The 14,587-nt window shown below is 38.0% G+C and overlaps 1 protein-coding gene across 2 annotated transcripts in view; it reads right to left on the minus strand.

The window, feature by feature from the left end:
• PRR16 (proline rich 16) overlaps nt 1-14,587 on the minus strand; it is a 160,267-nt gene that overhangs the window by 130,810 nt on the left and 14,870 nt on the right. Inside the window, exon 1 of one of the 2 annotated variants that reach the window (XM_057433303.1) lies at nt 3,826-4,017. The exons of the other annotated variant lie outside the window; for it this stretch is intronic. The gene's annotated coding sequence lies outside the window, so the exon portion shown is untranslated. Of the gene's footprint in view, nt 1-3,825; nt 4,018-14,587 lie in introns of those variants that run through there. 2 annotated transcript variants of the gene reach the window in all.

Here is a 14,587-nt window from a genome sequence, read left to right on the forward strand (position 1 = left end):
TCAAAAAAAAACCAAAACAAAACAAAAAACAAAAAAAACGCACCTCTTCACAGCCTGTTGGAATTGTTTATTGGCAAGGCAGGGGTGCTTCCAAGATCAGTGACCATAAAACCTGGACTGTAGAAGAGGAACTGATAAGATCAATGCAAAAATGTGCTAGTTGCCCTAACATATGGGATATCTTTACCTTTCAATAAAGGGCTGAAAACCACTCCAAACCAATCTAGAAGTCAGGCCCCCCAGATTCACAATAATAGCTTAAAAAAAAAAAAAATCCTTTCTCAGCAATGCATTTGAATATATTTACTCACAGCTTCTTATACCCTTTAGGCCTCTGCAGCAAATGCACTACTGCAATTATAACAGCTTGAAATACTGAAATACTGGGCATTCACCACCATGAAAGGGGTTGCCAGGAATTCCAACATTTGGCACTGGGTTTGGAGATTTTAAGAAAACCAGACAAACACAAAAATATGGTACTGCAGTGGGGGCTTGTAAATCAAAGCAATACTGAAAGTGAGCTGCCATGTTTCGGGATGGCATTGCTTTGCAAAAAACAGAGCCGGGGTGGCTTTGAGATAGGAGAAACTATTTACAACAACTTTCTGAGGTTTATAGTCTTGGGATGGGTAAATAGTGGGGAAAGAGAAAGAGGCAGTGATGTCATCTGTCAACTAAGATTTCTGGTTTCACACTAGCACGTTGTAATTAACAGGGCGCAGGTGAGTCATCAATACCACTTCCAGCATCCAGTTCTTGCTGTGTTGTAATCACTTGTTCTCGGATACAAGTTCTGTTGCCACTGACAAATACAAGCTTCCATTCCTCAAGACAGAGCAATTACTGATGGAGAAAGGGCAGCTGTAGAAGAAGGCAGTTATTCCATGATCTGTGACATCCATGTATTGTGCCCAATCCTCTTACTCATACACCTGAACAGTTTTCATAATCACTGCAGGCTGAAAAACACTGTTATGCTCTAATGGTAGAAGTCTTATGAAAAACATCAGTGACTGCTGAGGTAGAGGATAGCCACCAGTAATGGTACAGATTATTGCAACATCCTTTTTCCAGGCCTTAAGACAAAAAAAAAACTTGCCTCATCCAGAACTATCCAGAATGTTGTTACAAGAATGACTAACCTAACAAGCCTTTTTGAAAGAGGTTCCTTTCTACTGGAGCACCTTTCCAAGCATCATGTATTTTGTTTTACCTTTCCCATTCCCTACAGCATTGCATCAGAAACAGTAATAGCACCGTATCCGTGATTAACCCCCAGTTTTAAATTTTAAAATAAGACATCTCCAATAGTATCCCCACAGAGGTAGGGTGGGTATTTCTGTATAAAACTAATCTCTTCCCCATATCTCCTCCTATAGAATATGTGTAAAGCCATAGCTGAACTAATCATATTGATTAATCTGTTTTCCTGCGCTTTCAGTTAATACTCACCCATTGATTTTTGTCTTATCCTTACACTATAAACCACTACAGTACCTGATACAATATGGTCCCAATAAACAGGAATAATATGAATCCTTCTGAATTACAAAGTACTTGTGGAAGTAACCTGTGGATTTCTTTCCCCTCACCAGTTACTGACTGAGTCTATTCCTTTTTCCAGCCTGAGGTATTTTATTCTAAGCAGCAATGTAAATACTTGCACAAAACCTAGGAAGCCTGGCAGCAGGCTGTGGTTGTCCCTGAAGCAAAATTAGAAAGCTGTGTACAGACTCTCTGAGCTGCTGTTTTCAGTTTTGCTTTTTCCCCCTGAAGTAAAATATTTCACATACAGAACTTAAAAAAGCCAAGTCCATTTCACTTTATTCTCCTCATCCCGCCTAGCAATCCTTCTACACTTCAGATCTGCGCTTCCTCCAAGGACATCCTGTAGCATCTACCAGCTCACAAGATAAACACATTCAATGAATAGAAAAACATGCATTTGTTCAAGATAAAAATATTTTGTGTCTATATCTCATGTGAAGGGACTTCAGGAGTCACACATAAAAGTTATGTAATTGCTGTTTCTTATCTATGTCTAAAATTTCAGCATTGTACATTTCTGACTTTGCCATAGGTTCTCCCCACCTCTGCTAACCCAGATACTTGTCCCTTTACAATGCTGATGCTAGAGGTCTTTAGACTCAGTCAATTATCAACCAAATTTACTTTGGGTCACAAAAATCATTTAAAAATCACATTCTTGGAAACAAGTGCAACAAGAATAACTTAATACCGATTCCCTTTACTGTAACCTGTCAGCTCTTTTAAAGACTTCAACTAGGATATTGTTCAGGAGATTCACTTTAACAGCTTGTTACTAACAGATGTGTTAAAATAGCAGTTTTGTACTAATAAACACAATCTTCCATCTCTGGATACTGGACTACATTTCAGGGAAGTCAGATTAAGCTTCATACCCTAACAAAGTCTCTTAGCTCCCAGGGTAAATGCCATCATGATGTCCTGACAATTCAGTGCTCTTACTGAGTGTCAGAACCACAAATTGCTTCTGCAAGGAAATCTGAAATGTCCCTCTGAAGCTGCAACAAAGCATTCATTCAAATGTGCCTCTTACCTATGGCAACCTCAACCCAAATGCCCTGCTGGACTTGAAAGCAGTGACAACACTTATGATGTCTAATGCACTTTAATCAACAAACTGTTCATCATTATATCGATTTTCAAGAAAAAAAAACTACAGAAGAATGATCCAGTTTGCTATAACACTAATACAATTGAAGAGGGAAGGAAAAAGTTGAATCACATGAAAAAAGAACCTGCCAGGTATCAGCCTCATAGGCTGATCACACATCAAACTTGCACTATTCAGCTACTCAGCTAGCAGGCTTTCCATTGGAAAACAAAAGCAAAGCAAAAATCCTACAGCCTCCAGACTGCTTTGAATTAAGCCCAAAATACATTGTAATCATGCAAACAGATTTTCAGAGCTGTGACAAAGACTTTGCACTACATCTTGCGTTCAGCATCAGGGTTTCCTATTTGAAAGAAGTCACTTATTAATCAAAGGTGCACTCCATTTCTGTTGCACACTCTGTTTACCTTCTGGAACAGGCTTTGGTGCTGGGTGCAGCTGCCCATGGACTGGCAGAGGGCTGCAGGGGCTGCCCTGCACCAGGCACAGCCATTCCAGCCAGCTCTAACCAATCCACCACAGGGCACAGCTGAGCCCCACAGCCAAGGTGGTAGGGCCTCTGTGAGAAGAAAGGGTAAAACCCCTGTGCAGCAGCTGTGGGAGCCAAGAGTGAGAAATCTGTGAGAGCAGCAGCCCAGCAGACACCAAGGTCAACGAAGGATGGGAGAAGGTGCTCCAGGCTCTGGAGCAGAGGTTCCCCTGGAGCCTGTGATGCAGACCATGGAGGTCTATGGTGGAGAAGATATCCCTCTGCAGCCCATGGAGGGCCGCACACCAGAGCAGGGTCCTGGAAAGAGCTGCAGCCTATGGAGAGGAGCCCATGCAGGAGCAGGTTTCCTGACCGGACCTTTCATTCATGGGGACCCATGCTGTTGAAGAATTGCAGCCCATGGGAGAGACCCTATACCAGTGCAGGGGAAGAACATGAAGAGTAAGGAACAGCAGAGATGAAGCATTAGGAATTGTCTGCAACTCCCCAGCTCCCCATCCCCTTGCATCACGTTTGGGGAGCAGGTGGAACAGTCAGGAGCTCAATTGAGCTTGGGAAGAAGGAGAGGTGAGGGGAAGGTGGTCTACCTTTTGCAGTTATTTATCATCATGCTACTCTATTTTTAATTAGAAATAAATTAATTTCCCCAAGTCAAGACTGTTTCACCCATTACCTTAACTTCTGAGTGATCTGCCTGTCCTCATTTGGCCCACAAGCTCTTTCATCATAATTATCCTGTTGAGGAGGCAGAGTGATAGAACAGCTCTGACAGGGGGTCTGGCAGGTACACAAGGTCAAACCACCAAAGCTCATTTCTTTTGCTACCAAGTAGGTTTGCTGCTGTCATAACGATTACATCTGAAAGAAATCCCACAGGGGAAAAAAAAAAAAAAATTAATGGCATTCTTAGCATTTTAAAGTTTATAGAAAAAATTACTGTTTTCAAAGGGAAAATATTACATACAGCATGGACTCAAGTAGTTTTAGTGTTTCTTTAAAACTGAACTGGAATTAGAAAAAAAATCAGGAACCTCTAAAGCCACTACAGTTCTCGTGTCTCAGGCAAGAGTCAAAAGAAGAGTAAGAATACAATCTAAATCATCCAGGCAGCTAAATGGTCACTAGAGACAAACTTATTCAGCTCCTAATGAAATAAAATTAGGAAAACAAAATCTAATTAAGTGTCTCTTAAAGCAAAGTACACAAGTAAATATCTCTTCACAAAACTTCTACTTATCATCAAAACCAGAGAAACCCAGAGTTTGAACCACCAAATATGACATCTGACTGTAAAACAATTTTACCTTTTTAATTATTTTCTTCTGCAAGTATTTGAAATTATAATTAAGAAACAAATAAATAGGCAAACAAAAAGAAATAAACAAAAAAAACCAAACAAACCAAAAAAAAAACCACCAAAAAACCAAACACAAAGCAGATACCTAAGAAATTTATACTAATAAACAGGAAAATGGAGTTTCTTTATTAGCAGAAACCCAGGCAATTATAGCACCACCATTAGCCTTTTCTTAGACTTAGTGCCACCTGTTCAGCCCTTCTCACACTGGCAGAGTATAGTCAGCTTTTTCAGACTTTGATTTAGGTAATTACTGAAACACGTACTTTGATTTTACCTATAAGCTTAGAATTCCGCATGTGACAAACTGCAGCATTTTGCCATTATCAGAAGTCATTCCTGCTTAGAACCATAAGCTGTATCATATCTTCATCTGAATTAAGGATGAACTGCCTTTGAACCCTGCTTCAAATGAGTGACAAACTCATTTTCTGAAACAGTAAGTGCTATGGTACTGTTCTGCACTTCCAGTGTTTCTTTTCCAGCAGAAAAGAATCCTACTTTCCAAACACCCATCACAAAATCCTTTGTGTTCTAATGTCAAATCAACATTTAAAGTCTTAAATAAGAAAGTGTATATAGCAAAATTCCTGGTGGACTCCTGTTCCCCACACACACTGCAGAAGTGGCAGAACAGTGCCATTAGCAGATCTGATAACAGACAGGAGGATGGCTCTAACATTTATTGAGATCCATGAACTGAGAGCCTGGAACTGAAGGGAGTTTCTTATGCAGACAATGATCAGTTAGGATTTTGTTCTGATGAATGAACTTCTACATGTATCAGCATTCTGCAACATTGTCTTAATGAATTAAGAGTTATAACAAAAGACAGCTGCTGAGGTCAATCACATTATTGCTGTCTGCTAGCCAATTAGCCCAACACCCAGATGCTAATGGGAGTTCCACATTAAGTTATAAGATGCAGAGTGACTGATAAGGAGTGCTATTGGTTGTTCTCAACGTTAGTTGGATTTCTTGCATCTACCTATTTTGACAGGTGTTGGCTGTTTCCTGTTCCATGTTTTATGTTTGCCCAGTCTTGGAAAATGGCACTTTTTAGATTTAATCATATTCAAACCAGTCTAGCACAGGTTATTCAAACCATGTGTTTGCACCATCTGTAGTAGTTTCTACAACTAGGAGATGAGGAAACCAGCCAACCTGGTTACACCCAATGCTGAGAGTAACTTCCCACAGATGATGTTCCTGCCATCCTTCATCTATTCCAACTGTTAAGAGCATTCTCCTTTCCCTGAAAGCCTCTTCTTCCAGTGTCACTTCTGCCTCTTCTTACCTAGTCATTTGTCTATGACTGTATAGAATACTAACTTACAAAATGAGTAAAATACTTCAAATGCAAGCTTATTAAAATAACATCATTCCGGAAAAGAGTCCAGAAAGTGCAACAAACCTTGTAACTTACAGGTTTGTTTACTTATGTTTCAGGAGAACAAGATTTTTCATCATGATTAAAACCATAAGGAGCCGCAGTTGTAAAGCCCGTGAAATGTGTGAATGAATGCCACAGGAAGAATTGTAAGCAAGGTTTGTGATACTGACTTCCATCACCAAGGCGCAAGGGCAATGGGAAAAGATGGCTTGGAAAGGTGATTTTGGAAAAGAGAAGAATGATTTTTTTATTTTTTTATTTTTAATGACAAGCATAAAAAAAAACAGAGAAAGAAACAGTGGGGAGCAATTAATGCAAATCATCTGAATGGCTCTAGAGAAGAAAATGACCATATACTACATTACAATGACATTATCCTTACAAATACACAAACACTGAAAAGATCTTTTTAATGGGTCTCTAAGCAAACATTGCTTCAAACAGGTTTAACAATGCTAATTTTAGAAATATTTTTTAAAATAAAAACCATGTTTCTTACTCTGTAATCACGATTTTATGGCATGATGTAATTTATAACTTTAGATGTACAGGTTGAAGTCATTACGTGTAATAAAACTTTAAGAACAAAATCATAGAATTGTTTAGATTGCAAAAGACCTTTAAGTTTGTTGCATCTCACCATTAAATCAGCACTGCCACATTCAACACTAAACCAGGTCTCTAAGTGATTAATACTTCAAATATATACATTTGCTCCCCTCTGTATTTTTATTAGTGGTTAAATAATTACTCCAGTAAATGCTTAAAGAACTACAAAGAAGTTTTTTTTCAAACCCTTCTCACCTTTCAAACAGGACTAGTTTTTTCAGAGCGGTATTTTAGAGCCAAATGCAGGACAAAATGCATGTAGGATCCATACACCTGAGTGAGCTTCGTGTCCATTCCCTGTCACCTTTGGAACAGGACCATTTTTTTCAGAGGGGTATTTCAGAGCCCAGTGCAGGACAAAACACATGTAGGATCTACACATACCTGAGTGAACTTTGCATCAATTCCTGTGGAGGGGGTGGTTTGGGACATATTGTCCCTACCCGCCCATTGCCCCATAAAAAAGCTTTCTTGATGAGCTATGGACTTAAGGACCTTCTGATAAACTACCAAACTTTTTACAACACAAACAATGGGAATACTGAAACCACAGTGGAGTTTGCAGCCAAAAACATTAGAGTTCAGCCTACCTCATTACCACAGAGAAGACATGATATGTTGGTTTATGAAGTATTGCAAAAGATGAGAGTTACATTAAAACCCAGCGAACTCTAATAAACCCTTGGCAGAAAGGTGACATAAGATGACACCACACACTCATCTTTTAACATGATTTACAGTTTATCATCTTAAATGGATCTTGTCTTCCCTTGTGCACAGCACTTTCTTCTTTTTATTTTGAGCACAACATGAATGCCTAACGAGAGAATGAGCCATAAAAAGAGTAAATCCTAGAAACCTTCAGAAACAGACACTGGCAAATTTAGTGCAGTAAATCCCAGCACTCCTGTATATTATTCAGTGCAGTCATAAAGCTTCATGTCAAAAGCTGTAAGTACAGTGGACAGTCCCTACAGATGTAGCTGCTTTGAAATACATTGCGTAGAAACACAATGCACTTGAACAACACAAAGCAATGTGTTAATATGTTATTTGTATAAACTCTGTTCAGTGAGGGAGTAGGTTCTAAATGGCATCGTTTAAAAAGCAGACAAGGACTGTATAAAGCTACAGAATACAATCTTACATGTGCTGTAATACTACCATTTATCTGGAAGACAGATCTGATGGATGCTGTAAGAGCAAACTTTCAAGCCCCTGAAAGAAAAAAATTGTAATAATTATCCATAAAAGCTTAGTGGAAAATTTTCTTCCATTGGTTCTATTAAAAAGTAATTAGCACCTGTGCAGCTGCCAAAAATTGGCAATTAACATTGCGGCACAGGAGAATACTGGCACTTAATCTGGTTAGTGATCTGAAGGAACCCTCTAAAGCACTAATGCTATCTGTGTCTCCATTTATCTTAGGTACTTACATGCCCCCTATTGTCATAATACATAGGCATTTTACAATCTTCAGTGCAGTTATTTTTACAACACTCTGGTGAGGTCAGGGAAATGCAGCGAAACAAGTGCACAGATTTGGAGCTGAGTTTAGGCTATAGTGTTACACAGCATTTCATTTTCAAAATCCTTTGTCAGGAAATATTTCCGGGTGCACTATACTTGTAATAAAACCTACAACTAGGTCAACCAAGGAAAAATAATTAACTTCAGGGCTTCATTTAAAATATAAATCCATTTCAGATACTAAAATGCTTTGCAAAAAGAATTTACTGCAACCCAAGTTTAAAGCCTGAACCAAGACTTAGTTTATTGTTTGCTGCAACAACAGTCCCCAGTTCCCTGAATTCAAAACTAATTCAGCTACTGAAACAGCAAGGATGGTCTTTCTAGTATCTGAACAGATGCATATTCAATAGAAGGACAGCAGCTGAGCAAGAAAGCTGACCATGAACAAACTAGACTTCAACACTGCTTCAGTGATGATCTGCATAGGTGATGGGAAGATGCAAAAGAAACTACATTTAAAACAACAGATAAGACAGCGACTGTGCCAGTGCACGGCTGTGTGTGAAGAACAGACAGCAGCAGTACATTCAAACCAAAACTGTGCTAAACTCTTCTTTGCTTAAAACCCTAACCTAAAAAGGCACAAGCTATATAAAAATCAACAAAAGACCAATATCAACTTTTCTCAGTTTCAACTGATGGTTTAGGCATAATTTTAGCTGCATGTAACCTAGTGATTTGTCACTTCTAAATACAATGAAACATAAAAAAAAAAAAAAAATCCCCTTTTTTGTCTCTCCAAGTAGTGATGAGCCTCTCAAGATATGTGAAATGAAACACATCATTGACTTTAGGTTTATGCTGCAACACAATTCAGTAATCAAAAAACATTTTGGAGCAGTAGCTAACAGCATCTTCCCTAAAGGTGTACTATGCCAGAAGCTGTCCTGCCTTTATAGTAAGAAATAAAACACAGAATATACAGTGAAAAAACAAGGGAGCCCCAGGGACAGAAAAAGTGAGTATTGTAAAAGATTCATACCTTCATTTCCTGTGTTCTTTTACTACATAAAAAGTACACTACAAGGAAGTTAAATGTGCCATGGAAATGAAGTAGCGTGTATTACATAGTACACGTACAGGAAGAATTTCCTTTTGTGATATGCTTAGTTTTTTATGGATTTCAATTTACAATTTTAAAAAGCATCTACCCTGTTTCCTTGATGGCTTTGCTTAATTAAAATTCCAATGTAAAAAAATGTAACCAGTCTGTTTTTTCACAGTACATGTCATAACGAAGAGAAAGCAAATTCCACTTCCATTTTTCTTTATTAAAAAAAAATCAACAAAAAAAAACACTTTCTTTTGAAAATGACCACGATTATCTATAATTAGGGAACAAAAGATTCTCTATGAATGTCATACTATCTTTAAAGGTGATTATTACTCAAGCTAACATGGTAAACAGATTGCACATTTCTTCAAAAGCCTGAATAATTTTTAAATGAAAATAATTTACATTCTCTTTTAGCAATGAAATAGAACAGGACTGAAATTTAAAACAGGAGGTTTATATAAATTTGGACTGTAAGAGAAAAAATAATATATTTGTAGCACAAAATGTTGATTTAATAACATTATGCAATTCAGATCATAAATAAAAATATTTCCATAGACTGATGAGATTCCACAAATCTTGAAATACCTTTTATAGCACTTCTGCTGAAAACAGTTAACAGATAAACACACTATTACACTTCCTCATAATTCAGCTATTTAATTTCAGCTAACTGTTGATGTATTTTGCATAAGCTATCTTAGAACTTACCATTTTTAGTAGCTTCATTTCAGTCAGGGATCTGGTTTTAGACATTGGTTTTGGTATATATGATTCAGTTTTTCTAGACCACTTAAATAAATATGAACTTTGCATCCCCTTAATGTCCTTTCTACCAAACCCTGAGGCAGTAAAAAAGCAAACCAAAATAGGAGAAAAGATCATCCCCACCATTTGGCACTATCTTGATAGTTGAGTCATGTAGGTCATTGTAATACCACTGGTACACAAACAGAATTGACAGTCATGATATGAAGGATCTGAGAGACCAATGGAGCTTTTACTAGGGGATTTCATACATTTAGGCATGAAAGTGGGAGAGAATCTGAGATTCTTGGAGCTTTTTCACTCAGCACTCTGAAGAAAAGGGATCTCAATGAGGGATTCTGTTCAAAACTCTCAAATCTGACATCTTCTTCCCAGAGCCCTCTCTGATCACAGCCTTATCATCGCATCAGTTTTTCATTTATGTCATTTTCCCACTCCCCTCTGCCAACCTTTCTTTAAGCAAAGCTAAACTGTACATGCAGATTATTTGCATTGCAACATTCTCACTCCAGTTTACCCTCAACCTGTTGCTCAACCTTCTCCTTTCATTTCAGGTATGCATCGCCCTATCAAGTTAGCTCAGCAGAGTGGAATGATTTATGCTGGGGGTGGATAAAAAAAATAACCCAAATCCTCACTTAAAGTTGGTGTCCTGGACTCAGACCTGTTACAGCAGCTCAGAGAGGGCATTTTCATCTCCTGATCATGTCCTGCAGGTTTCCATGATAAGGAAAATACTGCTTGGAATAGATCAGCCACTTTAAGTCTAAAGTAAAGTTGGGGTTTTTTTAATAATGATGTAGAACTCAGCATTGAAAATTGAAAAAAAAAAGTCATAAACAATTGAAGATGGTATTTTATAACGCAAAGCACCTGGCATCTAGTGATATATTACATTATCTGTAACATTATATTTGTCTGGAAAGCCAAACAAAGCAAAATTAAATGAATAAAACCAAGTAAACTCTTCAGAATTGCCTTTTATGCCCTTGAAGATGAACCCAGCCATTCTGGACATTAGTATATAGCATGTTACAGCAAATTAGTCCTTCAGACATTATTTTATTTCACTGATAGAGTAAGTTATTAACAACATTCAAAGTCAAATTTTTAATGCCCATCCCTCATAAAAGAACACCACTGAAATTGCTGTCTTCAGCTGGTATTACTCTTGCTTTTAATTGGGCATCTTGATACAACATTACCCAAAGCCTGAAAATCCACAGACTGGATAGAGGAGAGGGGAAAACAATCTACTAGAGAGGACACTATAGTTCCAGCAGAATGTTACTCTTTGGCCACAGTTTCACAATAGATGAAACCTAACTCTCAAGTAAGACAGGAAACACTGAGAAAGTTCACTCCCCTGCTGAGAGAATTAAGGGATTGCCACAAGACAAATCAGGACAGAACATCTAACAGTAGTTAATCAGAAGCATCACCTTATCTTAGAACAAGGACAGATGTAGAGTGATGTAAATAGACTTTGTTTCCTGTAAGATATAATATAAGAGAAGAAAAGGAAAAGATACTTTGAAATATGCTTTTTAAAAGTAAGTAAGTGTTCTGAGAAAACGGGCAGAAAAAAAAGCAGAACCGTAACAAAAACTTCCTTAATCAATCACAAGACAAAAATACTATGATGTCCTAGCATTTAAAGAACAAAATATTAACAAAAAAGTCCCAAAACAGACAGAAACATTTGCAAGTCTATACATAACAACAGACTATAACTGTGGAAAAGTCACAGCAGACATACTCCTTCATGAAAGTAAGAGTTAAAGGAAGCTTTTACAGACAGAGGGGGAATAAAAAAATAACAAGATTATATTTCAGCGAAAATCCCTCCTGAAGTAATATTCCTAACATTTCAGATTTCCTTAAGAGATCAGACAAACATTACTCAGAGTCTGAAGACCAACATCAGTTTCCTTCACTTTTTGTTTTGCCTTTTGCAGCTCATCTCCTTGCAGTTTCAACTTCTGTTAGATTATTGGAACAATAATTTAATAACACTAGAGTGGTATAACCAGCCTTTCATAAAAATATTTGGTAACTATTAGTATTTGAACCTGCTGGGCAGGTTCTATGAGCAATCATAGAAAGGCTTATATTGGATATTAGGAAAGGCTTATATTGGATATTAGAAAAAAAATCTTTACTGAAAGGGTTGTCAAGCCTTGGAACAGGTTGCCCAAGGAAGTGGTAAAGCTACTTCCAGAAGTGATTCGGTGAGAAACTACTTCAAAGAGCACACAGAAATAAACAGTCCAAAAAGACTTCATGAAAATAAGACTGTACAGTAAAGAAGAATATATTATTAAAGAGATAATTAAAAATCTGAATTAGACTTTGCAACTGATATTGAGTAGTGAAAATTTTTTCAAATCTGCTGAAGAAAAGAAATATGGATACCAGTATATTTAAAGACAGGTAGCCCTCATATTTTAGTTTGTATTAGCTTTCAAGAGAGCTGGTTGAACTACTTGTCTTTTCTTCCTATAATGAATATCAGTCATGCCTACCTAGCAGCAAGATGGACCATGGAAATTAAACTCCAGGCATCATCAATCCAGCACTTCACTGTCTCTCCTGCTCTGAAAGACTATTCCAAGAGATGAAGCCCAACATCATGGATCGGATGAATTCAGCAGCTTTATAGAGATTGGTCCATGGACTAAGGAATGATACCTATCTCTTTGTGTGGGTGTGGGTGTGTATATGTATATATGCATATATATTTGTATATGTATATATGAATGAGACAAAAGCGATGGTATATTGAAAAATGTGGGATCTGAGCATGACATGAATAGTATGGAACAAAGGGTGAATGCTGTCCTGGGTTTAACAGTAGCAGTCATTTTTCTCCTTCTCAGTAGCTGGTACAGTCCTGTGGCTTTGACTTTCAGCCTGGGAATAGCGCTGATAACACCAATGTGTTTAGCTGTTGATAACTAATGTTTACTCTGACCAAGGACTTACTCAGTCTCTCATGCTCTGCCAGGGAGGAGGGGAAGCTGGGAGGAAGCAGAGACAGGACACCTGACCCAAACTAACCAAAGCAGTATTCCATATCACAGCACGTCATGCCCACTATATAAGCTGGGGGCAGTTACCCGGAAGGCCCAGATCGCTGCTTCGGTCAGGCTGCGTATCAGTCGGTGGGTGATGAGCTGTTGTATTCTCTTCCCTTGTTATCTCCGTTATCATTATTATTATTGGTGGTAGCAGTAGTGGTTTTGTGTTATACCTTAGTTACTGGACTGTTCCTATCTCAACCTGTGGGAGTTACATTTTTTGCATTCTCCTTCACATCCCTCCGGGAGTGGAGTGAGCAAGAATGGGGGGAGTAAGCGAGCGGCTGAGTGGTTATGAGTTACTGGCTGGGCTTAAACCATGACAGTTCTTTACTTAGCAACAACTAACAACATCGGTGTTATCAGTGCTGTTCCCAGGCTGAAAATCAAAAACACAGAACTATTCCAGCTACTAAGAAGGAGAAACATGACTGCTACTGCTGTAGGGCAAAGACAAAAATGAAAGTCCAGAAACTAAATGCACCAAGGTGAGCAGCATGGGACAAGCTCAGCTGTGCAGCTCTAAAAATGCTGACATAGTTATCTCCAGGGATAGTCGCGAGACTTTTTAAGCTTGATAGTTAAATGATGGCGATGGAAAAAAATTTTCCAGCACGTGATGGAAAAAAATTACTATATTATGTATGTATTTAAATGTAAGGATGGCAGCTACAGGCTGATAAACCTAAAATGAAACCCTTTAAGTTTGGAAGTGTCTTTGAGAAAGAAATAAAGACAATAACTAGAATTGACTAAACTATGACAATCAAGCTACATAAAAATGGCCATACTAGATGAAATCAAACCTTTATTAAGCCTATCATCTTGTCTCCAACAGTGATCAAAAACAGATGTTGAAGAGCGCAATGAGTAGTCCCCTTAAGCACTCTTCCAGGCTACAACCACCTGAGGCCAAGGATTTTCCTGAGATATGTGCTTCACTCCATGCATTTGGTTAGCTTCCAGGCTCTTCTATGCATTTAGAGCTCACTCTCATTAATTTTGTCCACTGTCATCTTCAACACATGAAAACTCATATTCTCTATAATATACAGTGGCAAGATATTCCACAACTTAAATACATACTCTTTGAAAAGCCACCTCCAGGTGGATTGCTGATTACTTTACAGCTAACTGATTCTCCAGACATGCAAAAAGCAGTAGACTTGGGTCAGGAGGAAAGAACAATGAAACTCCTTAACCAGACTTTGGCTGAAGTCAGTCAGTATTTTTATTAATTACCCCGTCACAAATGTAAATGCTCTGACGAAATCTGCTGATCCAACACAGATAGGAAGTAATACTCAGGGGATGAATTAAACCTCACAAATGCTTAGAAGTGCAATAAAATTCCTACTGTGCAATGTGCAAGACCATAATCATGAAGACAAACTAAATAGGTTTATGCTACAGAGTGGATGTTCACTAATTCATAGACCTGTGGAAAAGACACTCTGTGTACAAAGTGATTACAGGTGTCAGGTGCCAATCTGACACAAAATGGAAATGCAGCTTCAGGATGTAGCAAAATAGATAAGGATCACTGTGCAAAGCAATGGTTAGACCTCACCTACAGTACAGGACACATTTCTATGATTATTAATCAAAATAGGGATAGAAAAGCTCTGTTTCATCAAA

This window comes from Pezoporus wallicus, unplaced genomic scaffold, assembly GCF_028554395.1.
Source record: "Pezoporus wallicus isolate ANWC-B61680 ecotype Strahan unplaced genomic scaffold, APGP_CSIRO_Pwel_v1 contig_4055, whole genome shotgun sequence".
Classification (NCBI taxonomy): Eukaryota; Metazoa; Chordata; class Aves; order Psittaciformes; family Psittacidae; genus Pezoporus; species Pezoporus wallicus.